The sequence below is a fragment of the Triturus cristatus genome, chromosome 3_1, assembly GCF_964204655.1.
Source record: "Triturus cristatus chromosome 3_1, aTriCri1.1, whole genome shotgun sequence".
Taxonomy (NCBI): Eukaryota; Metazoa; Chordata; class Amphibia; order Caudata; family Salamandridae; genus Triturus; species Triturus cristatus.
In genome coordinates this window covers 184,639,486-184,659,674 of record NC_140583.1, presented here as the reverse complement: position 1 = coordinate 184,659,674, position 20,189 = coordinate 184,639,486, and positions in this window count along the sequence as shown.

Sequence of the window (20,189 nt, the reverse complement as noted above, 5' to 3'; positions counted from 1 at the left end):
AGTTTTGGCCCTTAAACAGACTCTACCGGATCCTCGTAAAAACCCTGCAGGTTATTATAAAGAATTATCACACACAGTTGATGCTTGCATTATGAACCTAGCAGATATCGACATGTTGATGGGAAATGTAGTCCCACAGACAATATGGGCTAAGATTCGTAGAGAGGATCACGCGCAGGAATTAGGTGCTACTTGGGATGTTATAACTACCACAGATAGGGATCAAGTGGGTGGTGCAAAGCCTAACGCTTTGATTTTGGAACTCACTGGTAGAATTATTACATTGATGAAAACTATGATGCCTGCATTAAGAGTAAATTGGGATAAACTAGCAGCATGCAAACAAAAGAAAGATGAGAGTGACTCTGATTTCTTTACTCGTTTTGAGGAGACCGTTATTGATCACAGTGGTCAAGACATGGCTACAGAAGGTGGACAGCGATTATTTGTGGACAAATTCGTATTTAATTTGCTTCCCGAGCTGTCACACAAATTAAAAGATTCGGAAAGTTCATGGGCTGTTTCTTCTTCTGCCCAGATATTGGCTACTTCACCATATTATGAAAACAGGGATAAAGAAGAAAAAGAAAAGCAAGAGAAAAAGACGAAAGAATTAAAAACGAAGGTTGTATTGCAACAAGCCTATCCTCCACGTTATGCTCAGCCTCAATTTCAACAGCCTCCGCAGTCTCAGTGGTTGTATCAAAAACCTGAGCCATACATTCCACGACCTTTGTTAGGACCTAATCAATGTGCCTATTGTAGAGAGGAAGGTCATTTTAAGAATAGTTGTCCGGTTTTATTGCAACGCAATGGAGCATTATCTGCTCCACGAGGTCGTGCTGACCTCCAGTCAGCAAACAGAGGTAGAGGTCGGGGTGTGTTGACTCCAGAACAGCGTGCCCTTCCTTCTCCCAATTCCGTGAACTACTTTGATCAGCAAAATGTTAGGTCTACACAGTATTACAATGAAGACCATTATATTGAAGGCGAGAATGAAAGTCTTCATGCTAACTAGGACAGCCATGGACAAAGTAAGGGAGTTGTGTCGATCCCAGTAGATCAGAATGGACCTTATGTTAACGTCACTACAATGGGTGTTTCAGAGCCATTTCTTCTAGATACTGGGGCAATGAGAAGTTCTATCATTCATTCTAAACTCCCTGGGGCACCTTTGTCTGGCTTAACGAATGTTTCTGTAGGAATTTCTGGCGCCCCTGTTCGTAATCCAGTTTCTTACCCTTTGCCTGTTTCAGTTGGTCCTTATGATTTGAAAGCTCCACTTCTGTTGACGAATGGTTGCGGTGAGAATCTGTTGGGTCTAGACCTATTGAAAAGAATGCATGCTACAATATATTGTTCTCCTTCTGGTGTACATCTTACTTTAGGACAGAAACTGATCTCTCCAATGTATTTGTCCAAAGATCAGTTTCCACCTGAATTGCTTTCTCTTCCAGCAGCGCTTTGTGCCATGGGTCCGAACGACGTGGGTTGTCTTGAGATTCCACCTTATGTTGTCACTCTCAAGCCCAATGTTGAATTACCGCGCATCCCGCAGTATAGAATTTCTATTGAAGGTGAAAGAGCGCTTTTGGAAATCATTCATGATTTAATTCAGAAGGGTGTGGTTGAAGAAACAAGAGGTAACACATGCAATAGTCCTATTCTTCCTGTTCTTAAACGCACTGATCCTTCTCAGCCACCTGTATATCGTTTCGTAATTGATCTGCGGGAGGTAAACAAAATTGTTGTACCACAGTTTCCTGTTGTTCCAGATATCACTGCTCTGTTGACAATGATACCTTCCACAGCGACTTGGTTCTCTGTTATCGATCTAAAGAATGCCTTCTTTAGTATTCCCATTGCAGAAGAGAGTAGGGACATTTTTGGCTTCTCTCTTGGAGGCCGAAGCTTCCGGTTTAAGCGCGCACCTCAAGGCTATTGTGAAAGTCCCTCCATTTACAGCCAAGCTTTAAAATGTCATCTCAATACTTTTCATTTGCCGTCTGGTGCTGCTCTTATCCAATATATGGACGACTTGTTAGTCGCCGCTGATTCAGAAGATATTTGCAAAGTTGTCACTGTTGCATTATTACGCCATTTGTTTAATCTGAATCATAAGGTTTCACCTTCCAAATTACAATATGTTTGCCGAGATGTTAACTACTTGGGTCATCTCCTATCAAAGGAGGGACGACGATTGACACCAGAACGAATTCAGGCGATTACGCAAATGTCTGTGCCATCCACACAAAGGGAGCTACGTGCCTTTCTGGGTATCACCTCTTATTGTAGACAGTGGATCCCTAACTTCTCTCTAATAGCCAAACCTTTGTTGGCACTCACTTTAAAAGATACGCCTCAGCCCCTTCCTTGGACTGATGAGTGCCAAAAGAGTTTCACTGATTTACGTACTGCTCTGTGTTCTGCTCCTGTACTAGGCACCCCTGATTACACTAAGCCTTTTACGCTCTATGTTCACGAGAGAGAAGGTTGTGCATTGTCAGTTTTAACACAACAATTTGGAGACAAACAGCGGCCATGTGCCTATTTTTCGGCTACGTTAGATCCTGTAGCTAAAGCATTGCCCAGTTGTCTCAAAGTGACAGCAGCAGCAGCAATTTCTATTCAACAGTCTGCTGGAGTGGTGTTGGATAACACTCTCATTGTCATGGTACCACATGCAGTGGATACCTTACTAAACAGAACGAAAACGCAGCATCTTACGAGTGCTCGTCTAACCGGATACGAGCTGACGCTTTTGTCTAGTTACATAAACATTAAACGATGTAATACCCTGAATCCAGCTACTCTGTTGCCTCTTCCAGATAAGAAAAGTGTTGAGGAGCAACATGATTGTTTCTTCCGTACTGAGGAAGAGACAAAAGGAAGAATTGACTTGAAAGACACACCACTAGAGAATCCGGATGGAACTCTATGGGTAGACTGTTCTTGTTTTAAAATGCCTAATGGAGATACAGTTTCAGCCTATGCTGTAACTACTTTACATACAGTTGTGGAAACTGCACGCATTAGACACAATTCAGCGCAAGCAGCAGAATTGATAGCATTAACGAGAGCTTGTGTATTGTCAAAGGGGAAGAGAGTGAACGTGTACACCGACAGCCAATATGCCTTTGGTGTAGCGTTCAACTTTGGGCGTCTTTGGAAGGAAAGGGGATTTCTCACTTCACATGGCACCAAAATACAACATGGTCAGTTAGTGACTGATCTTCTTGAATCACTTGCCTTACCCACCCAAATAGCAATCGTGAAGTGTAGTGCACACAAAAAGATTACAGATGATGTTGGTCGAGGAAATGCATTTGCAGATGAAATAGCGAAAAAGACAGCAAGAGATGTTACAAGTCGAATGTATGTGGCGGGTCCTGCGAATTGGGTCAGAGAGAGAGGAATGTATGAGGATACAGTGGAAAGTGTAAAAGCGATTCAGAAAGAGGCTTCAGAGAGGGAGTTAAGCAAGTAGAAAGAAAGTACAGGAATGTTGGATGAGATGGGTTGTTGGGTAAAATTATCTGAACATCAACGTTGGCTGTTACCAGATGCCTATGTACTCCCAGTGGTTACTATGGCACATGGTCCAGCCCACTTAAGTGCAAAAGGTATATGTAAACTTCTGGCTCCAGTATGGCAGAATGAACAAATCCCAAAATGCGCAGACAATGTAGTAAAACATTGTATTATTTGTTTAATGTACAACCCGGGAAAGAGCACCCCAACTCCAGCAGGTCACTTTGCTCCTCCAACATATCCATTTGAGGTGTTGCAAATCGATTATATTCATATGGAGCGATGCAACAACCTCAAATACGTTCTGGTGGTAGTATGCGCCGTTTCAAGATGGATAGAAGCATACCCTCTAAAGGATAACACAGCCTTATCCACAGCTAAAGTTCTACTAAAAGAATTTTTTCCCAGGTTTGGTTTGCCGCGCATTGTCTGGAGTGACAATGGAAGCGAATTTGTTGGCCAAGTCATGCAAAAAGTTTGTGCAGGTCTTGGTATCAAGCAAAAGTTCCATGCGGCAAATCATCCACAGTCAGCGGGTTTAGTAGAATGTTACAACGGAATCTTAAAATTAAAACTAGCAAAGGTTCAAGCAAGTACAGGACTCAATTGGCCCGATGCTTTGCCATTAGCCTTGCAATCCACCAGAACTGCAGTACACTCTCGTTTGGGACTTAGCCCTTACGAAGTGGTTTTTTTGGATGCCCGGCTAATGTATGGGGAGTCCCTCGCCCTAAGAAATACTCAGACTTGCCATATCAAATGTTGATTGACTACCTGCATGATCTTACGACTAAATTGCGTGTTCTCCATCAACAGGTTCAGAGTGCTCTGCCGGAGGCCTCCTCAGACCCAGGTCATTCCATGCGACCAGGTGACTGGGTCTGCACCAAGAATTTCCAAAGGACGAGAAATTTGGAACCCAGGTGGAGAGAGCCCCGGATGGTTTTGCTCACTACGAGAACAGCAGTTAAGGTCGAAGGAAAGAAAAATTGGATTCACGGTGTGCATTGTAAGAAAGTGCCTTTCCCTTTATCCTACGATCAATGGGTGCGCAGGGGTATTGGTGACTCTGAAAGTGAGAAGGTTCCACGATTCGTGCCCTTTAGTGATGCACACCTAAATGGGACACTGTCTGAGAAAGAGGACGACGACATTCTTCAAGAAGCAATACCATCACATTGTCGCTTGAATACGACTAATCCACGAACATTGTTCCAAGATCAAACCACATCTGGAAAGGAACACTACAATCTAAGACCTAGAACAAAGAACTCTTAAGATTTCTCTCTTGTGTAGTATTCTGTCCCGGTTGCAGGGTGACGGTAGGAGTCTTAATTGCGACCTGAGTAGTGGCAATAGGCCTGCAGGACTTGCAGTGTCATAGGACGGCAGACAATCGTGATCAAGTGATCAAGGAAGATTGCCGTGAGCATCCAATAGAAAGATGGAGACTACACTAGGGAAAAGAGAGAGAAAGGATAAAATGAAGAAAGAATCCTGTAAAATAATGTACAGTCGTTTCAGTATAACTTTATGTATTATTATATCATTGTGTATTGCTTTGGCGTTTATAGGTTGGATTATTTATGCTCTGCAGCAAAAAGTTGTCTCTCCCTCTTCCTCTCCGTCTTCTTCAACTGTCTCTCCACATCTCTTTCATACTCTTCCTCAACATGAACTCATTAGAAGAACTGAATATTATAACAATTCCTTTATTCAGTTATTACATCAACATCAGTTAGTGGTCAATACAACTGGCTGTTGGGTGTGTGGACTTATGCCACATACCACAGAGAAAGGAATGCCATATTTAGTTCTCCCGTTTTCTTATGAGGGTTCTGCTTGGGCTTATTTTGTCATCTTCTCCAATGCTTATCAAAGCAAATTCAGACGATCCGTTAGTTCACATGTTAGTGATCCGGATTTTAGTCATAGTTCTTTGATTAAGGGAATGGTAGCTATGGCTAAAATCATGGAAAAAAGTAAAATCTCCATTGACGAAAGAAAAGCGTACACTAACTGGAACGTCACCCAATATATGTCTAGTCTTAGTGATAAAGTTAAGAAAGGAAAGTCTTCACCAATTTGGACTATACCACATCAGGGCAATTTCTGCTTACAGATAAACGATCGCTCTTCTGACACCATACAAAGGAATAACTGCTCCCACACGTACATTTATTCCTCTCAAAACTCGCCTCCTCTAGTGCCGTCTCAAGGCACATATTTTATCTAATATAATAGAGCTTATACATGGTTACCAACGGGTTTCTCCGGTACTTGTTATATAGCTTTCCTTCTTCCCCCTACATACACCGCTTCTGCAAATCATCATCGAAACAGATACGGCAGGGGGATTATTGATTCGAAAGATACAGCAGGACAAGAGGGAGGAGATTTCCTTAAAGGATTTCTTCCTTTTTGGGGTCCAATGGCCAACAGCAGAAATATAAGGCAACTGGTCCGTGTCGTAGAGACCACAATAGACATCACTGTAGGAGCCTTTTGTAATGTCTTATGACATTACTAAATCGAGTTGCCTTAGATTTTGTTCTTGCAGATCGTGGTGGAGTGTGCAAACTGATCGGGTCAAGTTGCTGTATTTTCATACCTAATGACGCTCCGACAGTATACCAAGCTATCTCCAAGTTGCACATAATCTCTGAGTCTATTCACCAGGACGAAGGAGATTGGTCGTTTACGGAGTGGTTCTGGGGACTACTGTCCAAATGGGGTTGGAAAGCATTGACATTTCTTGGAATAATTCTGACCATTATTTTCTCCTGTTGCCTTTGTATGCACTGTGGTCCCGCTATCTGTGACCTTTGTGCTACTATGTGCATCCCAAAACCCAAACCACTAGTAACAGAAAACATAAGAATGATGTTACAGCAACAGCTCGATGACCTCATGGCTATCGACATTGACTCAGATTAGCATGAGTCTATCTTGCCTGAGTTCTGGCAAAAGGAGGGTCTGAGGAACTTCGATTTCTGATCGCGATCGAATCGACCCGCCATTTTGTGCTCCACCGCCATTTTGTGTTGCCATCACTCAGGCAGCACGGCGAACAAAGTCTATTCTGCTTTTTCTGCAGCCTGGTGTCGAAATACGCTTTCTGCCTCTGTTTGCAAAGCTGATGTTAGGGCTGGCCGAGTACACTAATCCCTGTCTGGCTTTTCTAATCCCCGTCTCAACTATCTGTTGGTTCACACTATTCTTTTCTGACTTCATCTTATCATCTGGCCTTCACTGTCTTCTACTAGCATTCTCTCGTTTCACAACTGTCCTCCAACACACACAAACGTATCTCGCCACCTGCAAGTTAGTTACAAATCCGTTAATGAATTAGCTTGAGGGAGGGGTGACAAACATAGTTGGAGGAGAGGTCTCTTCGAGTCATCTGACACTTTTGTTTTCCAATCTCTCCTATTGGTTCTGTCCTGTTTTCCAACTTTCCTTATTGGCTCTTTCTTGTATGTTCTGGGAGTGTGTTTGGTTAATGTATAATTTATCTATATGATATATAAGTTTGTGCGCCACAGAGTGAAGTGGCAGTCTCCTGAGAACCTACTTTGTGTACTTCTGGGATAACTGTACTAGCTGCAGCTAATAAATCTGATCTTCTAACGCTGGCAGAGTGTCCCGTTGTTGTAAATTGAAACTACGATGTGATTAAGCATTTACTAAAGACATGAATTCTCCTGCCTTACACATGTCTCTTTCGTTATGTTGACTGAAGTTTGGACTCCATTTTGTATTGTCATGTCTCCATGTGCTCAACACGAGGAGAGTCCTATCTTTGTGTTAGTTGCTCTTGTAATCTGCCTAGTAACAGTCTATAAATAGTTCCTTTGTCCGTCTGGCGCATACCCAGACTTGACCACATCTGTTATCAGTTAGTCCTTGCTTGACCATGTTTTCGGGGGCTCAAGGAGTATGTCAGCTCCGCCCACATATTGATCTTGTATTGAAAATGTCCATAAAAGGTAACATTCTTCGCCTCATGTTGTATCCTCCCACTTATGAGCCCCTCTGTTGTGTATAAAAGGGGACCGTGTACGAAAGTTCTTTGTGCTACTCTATGCAATACTGAAGGGTATTGTATGGATTGTAGGACCACCCTTAAGGGTTAATAAACTCTGTCTTTGTACTTTGCAGTTTCCGTGCCAACTTCCTTATAGATTCCATTACAGGAGAGCGAACCCTTGTGTCCTGCGGGCCTAGCTGTGGCCTGTATTCATCAATTGGCGCCCGTCACGTGGGGCTCATCGGCGACTCGGATGCTCGAAGGATGGGTCGCGACGAAGGTGAGGAATTTGGCCGGGGATGTGATCACTGCCAGAGGCATTTTAGTCCTGGCATCCCGAGGTTTTTCTTCCTTCCCTTCCGACCTGACCATCTGGGTGGCGCCGGTCCTCGACTGAGACCTCTTCTGTCGGTCCTGCCGTGACAGCCGTTTGGGCGAATTTTGGAGCTTGGCAGTTGGAATCTGGACTCTTGATTGGTAAGAACCGTTGTACGGTACTTGCTCCGAGTTTTTGAAGCCTGGGTTGGCTATTTGAGTTTGATTTGTGATGACCGGTCATATCTTGTATTGATTATTGTGAGAATATATGCGTTGCAACACATATAGGCAGGTAATGTGGAGATATTTCTCCGGAACTGTGTAACTTTGAACGGCACAACGTTTAAGTGCCATTTTTTGATAATACTGCATATTCTGCATTATTTTTGAGCATGCCTGCTTTTAGCGCACTCCGTAAGTGGTGCTGCTGCTTTGGAAACCGGTTAAACCTCGAGGAATCTGCTCCAGCTCCCCCAGAGGGGACTCCTAATAGGGATATGTATGTGAAGCATGGTCTTTCCTCCATATTGTACAGCACAGTATGGAGGAAATATACCAGAAAGGATCCTGAGTTACGGTGACCGTTGTATGGGTCGTTTGATATGCGTAAGATTGAGTATGTGGAACAGTGTATGTGTAAACGGCGTGCTCATCAAGACATGTTTGAATGTGTGCGATTATGGGTGAAGGAAGTGCGTGAGCGAGAGAAACGTGAGAAAGCGCTGTTTGATAAAGAGCAACGAAAAAATGATCATGTGAGAGCGCAAGAAGCAAAGCGTCGGGAGGAAAGAGAACAGACGGAGAGGCAAGAGAAAGAACGCAGGTTACAAGTCTCGGGTCAATATGCTGTTCGTCAGCCACTCTATCCTGTCCTTAATAATCATGACGATGATTTTTATTTATTAGATCGTTCTCCGCCTCCTTATGTCGGCGCGTCTGCCCCGAGGCCACAAGATTCTGGATCGGGTTCGGGTAAGGTAGACACGCGGTCCATGTTATCGGCTGAGCGAATGGGTGAGCTTCGGCAGGTTTCCTATCGTGCATGTAAGGGCAAGTTATCCCTTGCTGAGTTGTTGGATTCTTGGGAGTCGTGGCAGGATAGAGAAAGGTTGTATTTCTTGGGACACTTTTCTGATGAAGTGATTGGTGCCTTTCGGAAATATTCCAGTGTCTTTGAACCTGACGATGTGGTATTGGATGCTAAAGCATTGCGTAATGGTGTTTTCTCTCCCTCTAAGGCGCCGGAGGCGGTTCGACGACTGTTTGCGTTGCGGGATGCGGCGAAAGACCTTAAAGAGAAAGCACGCCAACAACTCGAGGAGGAGAAGCGGTCGGATTCGCGTACCGGAGACGGCCATTCATCCACCTCTCAATCAGATAAGAGCGATCTAGTGCATGCTAAACCAATGCGAGAGGCGGCGCCTTTGTATGTTCCTCCTAAAGGAACGGGGACTAGCTCGGATATTACCTCCGCCGATGCTAAGGGATATTTTTTGTATAATTGGGTTTATACTCCCAGGCACAGGGCTGACGTCATGGCATTAAAGAATGCGTTGCCTGATCCCCGCAAGAATCCAGCGGCCTTTTACGAAGAAGTCGAGGGGGCCTTGAATTCTTGTATTATGACCTTAGCAGATATAGATTTGTTATTTGGGCTTATTCTACCACCAGATATGTGGCGATCTGTGCGGAAGGTGGATGATGCTGCCGCTTTTAAGGCTCGATGGTCTGAGCTTGAGGATGAGGATAGGGAGAGAAAGCCCGCGCAGAAACCACCTCAGATTATCTTAGATCTCCCTGCTGCTATTCTGACTAAGTTGAAGACAATGTTATGTTATGTTATGCACTTTTGTATTGCGCACAGCTGCCCCAGCTAAGGGGCGTCCTGGCGCATGGCAGGCAATGTGCAACAGATAGCAGAAACACAACACAGATAAAAGATCTATTTAAAAAAGAAACGTTTTCAGAGCTTTGCGAAAGGCCAAGAGGTCAGTCAGTAGCCGCAAGTCCACTGGGAGGGAATTCCAGAGTTCAGCCGCCCTCACCCGAAAAGAGCGACCACCAGCCCGACACAACCTGTATCGGGGGACCACCGCGAGCGCTTGGCTTCCCGATCTCAAAGCGCGGGAAGGAACATACCACGACAGGAGGTCAGCAAGAATTGGCGGACCTACTCCCCTCAAGATCTTAAACGCCAAGCACAACACCTTGAACTGGATGCGTGATTTAATGGGGAGCCAATGCAAGGATCTCGAGACACCTGAGACAGAGCTCCTTCGGGGTAAGCCTACAATGGCTCTAGCCGCGGCATTCTGCACTCGTTGAAGGCGGGTAGTCTCCGCCACATTGGTCCCTACCAAAAGCGAGCTGGCATAGTCCAGGCGAGATAATACCGTGGCCTGGACTATCAGCTGCCTGGTACCACGGTCAAGGAACTTAAGAATGGGCCTCAGCGACCGCAAGATGCCAAAACAGCCGGCCGCGATTTTCTTCGAGTGGCCCTCATAACTGAGAGCGGGATCCATCCACACTCCCAGATTCCTAAGTTCAGTGACCGGGAGAGGGACCGGCCCCAGTTCAATGGGCCACCACTTGTCCCCCCACAGTTCCGCCTTCCTGCCAATGATCATGATCTCGGTTTTCTTCGCGTTGAGCTGGAGACAGTTGTTCTTCATCCAGCTTGCCACCGCCCTAAGTCCACTCTGAAACCTGGGGGCATCCCGATCCGCATCCCCGCTGATAGTCACCGCTAGCTGAGTATCGTCAGCATACGAGACCATAGTCATGTCCCATTGCTTGACGATCTCAGCCAGCGGTCTCACATACAGATTGAAAAGCGTGGGACTCAGCGAGGAGCCTTGCGGGACCCCCTGTCTCAGAGGAAGGAATTGGGACTGGTACGGTGGCAGCGCAACGCTAAAGAAACGATCGTTCAGGAAAGAGCGAAACCACTGGAGGGCAGAGCCACCCAGCCCGACCTCCTCCAGGCGAAGCAACAGGATAGGATGGGACACGGTGTCGAACGCGGCGCTCAGATCTAATAAAACGAGCGCCGCTGTCTGCCCCGCATCCATCACTGTGCGTAGGTGTTCAGCCATGGAGAGAAGGGCAGACTCCGTGCTGTGACCAGCACGGAAGCCATTTTGGGTGGGATCCAAGATGTTAAACTGGATGAGGTGGGCCGAGAGAACTTTGTTGACATGGGCCTCCATTACTTTGGTAGGCCAGGGAAGCAAAGAGATAGGCCGATAGTTTTCAGGCTTGTCTGGGTCCAGTGAGGGCTTCTTTAGGATGGGGGAAACCATCGCCCGCTTCCAGCTACGGGGGACCGTGCCCGACTCCAACGAGATGTTGATCAGGGAGTGTACCACGGTCCGACCCACGAACGACTCATCTCTAAAGAGAGCCGAACTGAGAGGGTCGGCGGGGGACCCAGATTTCACCTGCTTTGCCAAGATGTGAAACCCTTCCAATGTCAACAGGGGAAGCGAGTGCAGGGCTGTGTCTCCACAGATGGAAATCGGAGACTCAACTGGGGGTCCTGTGGATGGAAAGGTCATATAGATGTTTTGGACCTTTTCCTGAAAGAACACCGCAAGAGCCTCACAATGAGCAGTAGAGCCCGTCGTCGGAGCATCGGGGCGCTTAGCTAGAAGATCCTTCATCAATTTGAAAATAGTTTTCGAGGGGTTAGAGCTGTTGCCGACTTCGGCAGTATAATACAATGCCCGAGCACGGCACACAGCCCGATGGTATACTTTGACGGAGGCGAGATAGATAGCTTTTTTCCCCGAATCGTACGCCTTCCGCCAAGCCCTCTCTGCGCGCCTGCAACTGCCCTTGAGCGCACGTAGGGCGCCATCGTACCATGGGCTAGATTCTCTGGCACTGGTCTTACAGGCGGTGAGTGGAATGAGCGCATCTTCCCCCTAAAAAGATTGACTGGAATATGCTAGCCTCGTGCAAGCAGAAAGTTGATGAATCAGTTGCAGATTTCTTTACGTGCTTTGAGGAGACGTTTCATGATTTTAGTGGTCAGTCTCTTACGGATGACACGGGTCGACACCTTTTTGCTGATAAATATGTGGCGAATTTATTACCGGCGATCGCAGCCCGCCTAAAAGCGAGTGAAAGTTCTTGGTCCACTGCGACCCCGACAGCCCTCCTGACTATAGCTCAGTACTATGAGCGCCAGGAGCAAGAAGCGAAGGGGCAGGAGGAGAAGAAATCGAAGGATTTAAAAACAAAGGTGATGTTAGCACAAGTATATGGTCCGCCCGACGGGGTGTAAATAGAGGTAGGGGAGGATTTTATGGTCCTCCCTCGGGCCGATCTGATCTGAACAGGAATCAATGTGTGTATTGTAAGCAATCGGGACACTGGGCCAGAGATTGCCCAGCGTTGCATGCTTCGCGGCAGGGACACAATCAGGGCGGCCCGAGAGGTAGAGGGGGTTTCTCGAATTTTCGAGGGAATTCTAATGATCACGCTCGTTTTGACCCTGCCGGGCAGCAACGAGATAGGTCTAATGTTTTCGATCGACAAAACCAGTATCAAGTGTCGGGGATTGACCGTTCTGGGTACCATGATTCTCAGCATGCATAGGAATGCGTTGGATGGGGGTTAGAATCAGTTGAGGTGCCGGTTGATCAGAAGGGTCCTTACGTATCAGCTGAGGTTTTGGGTTCTACTGATCAGTTCCTAGTGGATACAGGAGTGACTCGTAGTGCGCTGTCTAAACAATTGGTTCCGAGGGCTCCCCCATCTGGCTTAATGGTTACATCGGTAGGGTTTGATGGTACACTCTCCCGAAGCCCTCTTTCGCAGCCCCTCACATTTCAGGTTGATTCCTTTTCTGAACCCTGTCCGTTTTTGCTTGCCCCGAACACGCCGGACAATATTATGGGCCTTGATATGCTGAAGCACTTCAGAGCTACGATCCGCTGTTCCCCTGCTGGAGTGCGGGTGATATTGAATGACAATTACCCCCTGTCTGAACGGATGTGTGTGGTTACAGAAGATGCTGTGTTAGCTACCCTCCCTTGTGCTCTGTGGGCCACCTCGGATACTGATGTGGGACAGATGGTGATTCCGCCTGTTCACATTAGTGTCCAGGAGGGGGCGGTGTTACCACGCCTTCCACAGTATCGTATTTCGCAGGAGGGGGAAGAGGCTCTTATACAGATTGTGCAGGATTTGATTAAGGTGGGAGTAGTGGAAGAAGTTCCCTATAATGTTTGTAATAGCCCGATTCTACCCATTTTGAAAAAGGATACGGATGCCAAAGTCTATCGGTTTATCATTGATTTGAGAGAAGTGAACAAGATCGTGATACCCCAGTACCCAGTGGTCTCTGATATCACGACGTTGCTTACTTTGGTCCCGCCTACGGCGACCACGTTTTCAGTTATTGATTTGAAAAATGCCTTCTTTTCAATTCCCATTCATCTCGATAGCCGATACCTTTTTGGTTTCACTCTAAATAATAGGTCTTACCGATTTTGTAGAATACCTCAGGGCTACACAGAAAGCCCTAGCATTTACAGTCAAGCTTTGAAAAGACAATTGGACTCCTTTGTTCTGCCTGAAGGTGTCGCCCTCATTCAATATGTCGATGACATCTTGTTGGCGGCCGACACTTCGGAGTTATGTGAAAGGAGTACGTTGTCCTTGCTTTCCTTTTTGGCATCCCACAATCACAAAGTCTCTCGGAAAAAGTTGCAATTCTATAGACCAAAGGTGACTTATCTGGGTCACCTTTTGTCTAAGGAGGGGCGTGCACTCACACCAGATCGTGTCCAAGTAATTCTGGACACGCCGACGGCGTCCACACAGAAGGACGTGCGTGCATTTTTGGGTCTCGTGTCGTTTTGTAGGCAATGGATACTAGGGTTTTCACACATAGCTAAGCCATTGTTAGCCCTTTTGACAAAAGACACACCTATCCCGCTTCCTTGGACGAATGAGTGTGACACTGCCTTTCAGAAACTGCGACAGGCTCTCTGTTCAGCACCAGTGTTAGGGACTCCTGATTATACCAAACCTTTTTCGCTGTATGTGCATGAGAAAGATGGATGTGCATTATCAGTTTTAGTATAGATGCACGGCGACAAGCAGCGCCCTTGTGCATATTTTTCGGCTGTACTTGATCCTGTTGCCCGAGCATTGCCTGGTTGTTTTCGCTCGGTTGCGGCAACAGCTGTGTCAATACGCCAAAGCGAGGGAATTGTGTTATCTCATAAGCTGTTGGTATTAGTCCCCCACGCTGTTGACGCCTTGCTTAATCAGACAAAGACTCAGCATTTGACCAGTGCCCGTTTAACGGGATATGAGCTGACGCTTTTGGCTCCTCATATTACATTAAAGAGGTGCGTGACGTTAAATCCGGCCACATTGTTGCCATACCCCGAGACTCAGTCTGAAGCACGGAAAGCACATGATTGTATTCTTGTGACAGAGGAACAAACAAAGGGTCGTATTGATCTCCAGGATACGCCCTTTCCAGATGTAGATGGAGAACTGTGGGTGGACGGGTCCTGCCTGAAGCTACCAGATGGTACGACTTCAGCAGCGTATGCAATTACCACATTACAAACAATAGTGGAGACAGCACGCATACCACAGAAATCAGCCCAAGCAGCGGAACTGATAGCATTAACACGAGCATGTGAGCTCAGTACAGGATTGTGTGTGAATGTTTATACAGATAGCCGCTATGCCTTCGGAGTAGCGCACGATTTCGGCCTGCTCTGGAAGGAAAGAGGGTTCTTAACGTCACATGGAGTACAAATAATGCATGGGGAGTTAGTTCATAATCTTTTAACTGCATTGACATATCCGAAGAAAATTGCCATCGTTAAATGTAGCGCCCATAGGAAAGTAGTCGATAAAGTTGGAGAAGGGAATGCGTTAGCAGACCGGGTGGCACGGGAGACTGCGATGCAGCCCGGTTCTACTGCCATGTATGTAGTGAAGTCGCAAGTAGAAAGATGGCATGATGCGAAGGAAGAAGTGCGAGAAATACAGAGGACCGCTTCTGATAAAGAACGGGAGCAATGGTCCAGTGAGGGAGAATTGGATGATGAGGGTTGTTGGAGAAATAAGCAGATGGATAGATGGAAGCTACCCACAGCTTTTGTACAACCTATGGTTCAGATGGCACATGGGCTAGCACATGTTGGAGCTTCCGCAATTGTAAAATTGCTTACCCAAGTCTGGGAGCATCCAGAGATTGCTAGCACGGCAAAGAGGGTGGTGCAGACCTGTATGATCTGCCTGAGGTACAACCCAGGAAAGGGTACTCGAACCCCAGCAGGAGGGTTTGTAACACCTACTGCACCCTTTGAGGTTTTGCAGATGGATTACATCCAGCTTGAGCGTTGTAACAATTTGAAGTATGTTCTAGTAGTGGTGTGTGCCTTTAGCAAATGGGTTGAGGCATACCCTACGAAGGACAATACTGCAATGACTACCGCCAAGATGCTGTTGAAGGAGTTCTTCCCTCGATATGGCGTTTGTAGACTTCTGTGGAGTGATAACGGACCCCACTTTATAGCGGATGTTATAAAGTATGTTTTGAAGGGTCTAGGCATCACCCAGAAGTTCCACGCAGTATTCCACCCTCAATCTGCAGGACTAGTTGAGAAGTATAATGGTACACTGAAGCTCAAGATCGCTAAAATTCAAGCTTCGACGTCTTTGACTTGGCCAGATGCTTTACCGCTGGCGTTGTTGTCAATTAGATCGGTACCGCACTCTCGAATCGGTCTTACACCGTACGAGATTGTCTTTGGACGTCCAATGAATATTTGGGGTCCACCAAAACCTAAGACTGTGTATGATGTACCTTGTGTAATGATGAATGATTATCTGGCACAGTTAACGGATAACTTGGTTTCTATTCATCAACAGGTCCGGGAGGCGCTCCCTGATCGGTCCACCGGCGAAGGACATAGTCTCCGGCCTGGAGACTATGTCATGGTGAAAATCTTTGACAGGACGAACAGCCTGGAGCCGAGATGGGTTGGTCCTGAGCAAGTCTTACTGGCAACGAGGACGGCTGTGCGAGTTTCCAACAGAAAGAATTGGATCCATTCCCTGCACTGCCGCAAAGTACCGCCCGGATTGGTGGAGCCTGCTGTATTGACCGATCAACGAGAGATTCTGACCACAGAGAAAGGCCGTGCTGTGGAATCGAACGACGCTGAGGAGCTCTTTCCGGACCACGCGGCTCCTGGAGGAAAGCGATATCATCTGAGGCCAAGAAAGTGAATCCTTCAGTATCGGGACATGTTGTCAGAACGGCCCTTGGGTTAGTGAAACGGAGAGCCAATGAGGCAAGGGGGGGGGATCAGCCCTGCATTAGTGTAGCGACACCCGTCTTGGCCCGTTGGTGAAGAAATTGACCGCTGCCCAAGGGGAAGAGTTCTGACAAACCTTTTAGTTTCAGGAAGATATTGATTCTCTATTCTGACATGGAGAAAAAGAAGATCCTTTGTGCAACAGGTTTTATGCTCACAGTAGCTATTGTTGGGATAACCACATGGTTTGTGGAGGATGTGACTCCTGCTCGAGAGTTACTTGTGTTGACCACTCCAGTGCCTGAGGAGCACTACTTCTATACCCTTCCGTATCAAGAATTGAAGCATCGTCAGTCTTATTTGAATAACACTTTCATCTAGATGTTGCATCATACCCACGTTGCCACAAATGCTACGAACTGTTGGATATGTGGTATGATGCCAGCTCATCAGAAGAAAGGAGGAACGCCATTCATACCTCTTCCTTTCTCTCATAATGGCTCTTGTAGAGCATGGTACACTTTGCTTTTTGCCACTCGGAAACCCACAGTGGGACGATTACTCTTCAGACTCAATAAAGAATGTCATCAGGATAAAGATGGATATCCGCAAGCGAATGGGACAATTTGGGAATGGGAAGAGTATCGACCAGACAATGAATCGATTCCATATGTTTTCACGAACACCAGAGACACTGTGGGAAAAGACAAATTTGTGATTCAAGTGGCACAAGCTCAAGCGGACCTGTGTGTCCAAAGTGTGGGTTATATTCCTGTTGGTGTTAGCGATTGTATTACCATATTAAACATTGATGGGTTGAATAACAGTACCTTCTTAGCATCCCATAATACATACTTCGTATGCGGAAATAAAGGTTATTACCGTTTGCCAGCCGGTTGGTCCGGAGTATGTTATGTAGCATTTTTGTTGCCTCCTGTATTTTTGGCACCTGCATCCTATCATAAGGATTTGAAGTTGTTAAATAATGTGACTGTAAATAGGTATAAACGTACTCTATCAATTGATGACGTGGACCAGACTGACACCAGTCTGCAGCAGTATATTGATTTTAATTTAGGATTGTTTTTCTTCGTTGGAGCTGCCCTAAATAGTAGGAAAGTTCGAAGATTAACAAGAGTGGTAGAGGCTGTGACAAACCAAACCGCTGCTGCTCTTGGGAATCTTACGGAAGAATTACAGATTACCAGAATTGTTGCACTGCAGAATCGTATGGTGTTAGATGTTCTGTTAGCCGATCGAGGTGGAGCTTGTAAAATTATCGGAAGTAGTTGCTGTGTGTTTATTCCTGACCACACACCGTCAGTCTATAATGCAATCAACAGGTTGCATAAAATTGCAGCTGAAATCCATACAGAAAACGGCACTTGGTCCTTTTCTGGATGGTTCTGGGCATTGATCACTGCTTGGGGTTGGAAGGTTTTAACTGGTCTCTGTATAATTATAGCAGTTCTGTTTTCTTGCTGCATCTGTGTCCAATGTGGTCCCTTGCTCTGTTCCTTATGTGTATCATTCTGTATCCCCGATAAGAAAGCTATCGCCAATGTCACTTATCAGAAAAGTTTAGCTAAGGAAGTAGAAGAGATGATGATAATTGACATATACGATGATTATCCTAACAAACTGGATGTCTTCAGTAAATGCTGAAAGGGTCGTCTGTTGTAAATTGAAACTACGATGTGATTAAGCATTTACTAAAGACATGAATTCTCCTGCCTTACACATGTCTCTTTCGTTATGTGGACTGAAGTTTGGACTCCATTTTGTATTGTCATGTCTCCATGTGCTCAACACGAGGAGAGTCCTATCTTTTTGTTAGTTGCTCTTGTAATCTGCCTAGTAACAGTCTATAAATAGTTCCTTTGTCCGTCTGGCGCATGCCCAGACTTGACCACATCTGTTATCAGTTAGTCCTTGCTTGACCATGTTTTCGCGGGCTCAAGGAGTATGTCAGCTCCGCCCACATATTGATCTTGTATTGAAAATGTCCATAAAAGGTAACATTCTTCGCCTCATGTTGTATCCTCCCACTTATGAGCCCCTCTGTTGTGTATAAAAGGGGACCGTGTACGAAAGTTCTTTGTGCTACTCTATGCAATACTGAAGGGTATTGTATGGATTGTAGGACCACCCTTAAGGGTTAATAAACTCTGTCTTTGTACTTTGCAGTTTCCGTGCCAACTTCCTTATAGATTCCATTACAGGAGAGCGAACCCTTGTGTCCTGCGGGCCTAGCTGAGGCCTGTATTCATCACCGTGTCTCTGTGTAGCTGAGCAGGAGAATCCAGGAGACTAGGGCGTACCCTGCGCCGCCAGGCCCAAAAGGTTCTGGTTCTTCAACACTCCCTATAGTTCTTTCACTGTCTCATAATTTCAGAACTGAAGCATTTTTAGTGTTATATATTTATACACAACGAAGCCAACGTTGTTGCTTTTTTAGCTTTTGCAACTAACAACCAATGACAAAGCCAACAGTCCTGGCTTGTTATAGGTGGAATGTGACTTGTATTGTGTATCTGGATGCAATGGCAGAAGCAGCAAATTTACCAGTCTGGCGGCACACTATGCTAAGCACAGTTTTTTTTGCATACATGTTTTAAGCCATGCACTTAATTACATCGGCCACGCACCTCCGAGAGACACCCCCCTCAGGTTTTTCATCCCACTTAAAGCCCTGGTGTACACCATACGTGGCTAAGAGACTCCTTGGCAGTTCTAGATGTGAGACTTCAGAGCATACATCAGTTAAACAGTTTGCTTGAAAGTCGCGGCCTTAGAACACATACAGCACAGCTGTCAGACTCCTCGACATGCACACATTTGGCTTAGGCCCCGTGCATATAGCACAGCTGGCTGTCAGACTCTCGGATACTCAGCCGGCTGTGAGACCCGGGCATACAGCACCGCTGGATGTCAGGCTCTCGGATACTCAGCCGGCTGTGAGGCCCAGGTATATAGCACCACTGGTTGCCAGACTCCTGGATACGCACCCGGTTGTCAGGTTCTGGGTATATAGCGCCTACTGTGAGTCCCCAGGCATACAGCACAGCTGCCTGTCAGACTCCTGGACAGAGAGGCGGCTGTGAGTCTTCAGGCACAGCTGGCTGTCCTACTCCTCCCAGGCTTGCAGCTGGCTGTGAGGCTCCGGGCATACAGCAGGGCTCAGCTGGCTGTCAGACTCCTGGACACAGAGCAGGCTGTGAGGCCTCGGGCATACAGCCCAGACACCTTGGACGTCTGGGCACCCAGCCAGATAGGAGGCCCTGAGCAGACTCCACCACGAGCTGTGAGACTCGTGGGTACACAGCCGGCTGTGAGGCCCCAGATATACAGCACAACTGGCTGTCTTACTCCTGGGCATGGATCCAGCTTACAACACAGCTGGCAGTCAGTCTCCTGGACACGGAGCAGGCTGTGAGGCCCCGGACATACACCACAGCTAGCTGTGAGACTCGTCGTGGGCACACAGCCGGCTGTGAGGTCCCAAGTATACAGCACCGCTGCCTGTCAGACTTCTGAGCACGCAGCTGGCAGCAGCTCTTCTGCATATAGCACATCTGGCTCTGATGTCCGGGCACACAGCACAGCTGGCTTCCAAACTACTCGGCACGCAGCCGACTCTGAAGCCCCTGGGCACAAGAGGTATTCTGTGAAACTCACAGGCACAGGGCACAGCTGGCTGGAGTCTGGCTAGTAGGAAGCGCTCACTGCACTCTGATTCATATCTCTGGATTGATGACTTAGTGTGCCTCATGACATACATTTGGGAAGCTGCACGTGAGCTGCTTCATCTAAAACAAGCATCGCGGCACCGACGCTTTACTTTTAAATGTTAAAAGTAAAGCGCGGGTGCCGCGATTATACTAAAAGTAAAGAAATAGAGGTTTTTTTCTATTTCTTTACCTTTGGTATAATCGCGGCACCCGCGCTTTACTTATAACATCAATAGTAACGCGCGGGTGCCGCGATTAAACCAAAAGCGGCACTAAAAG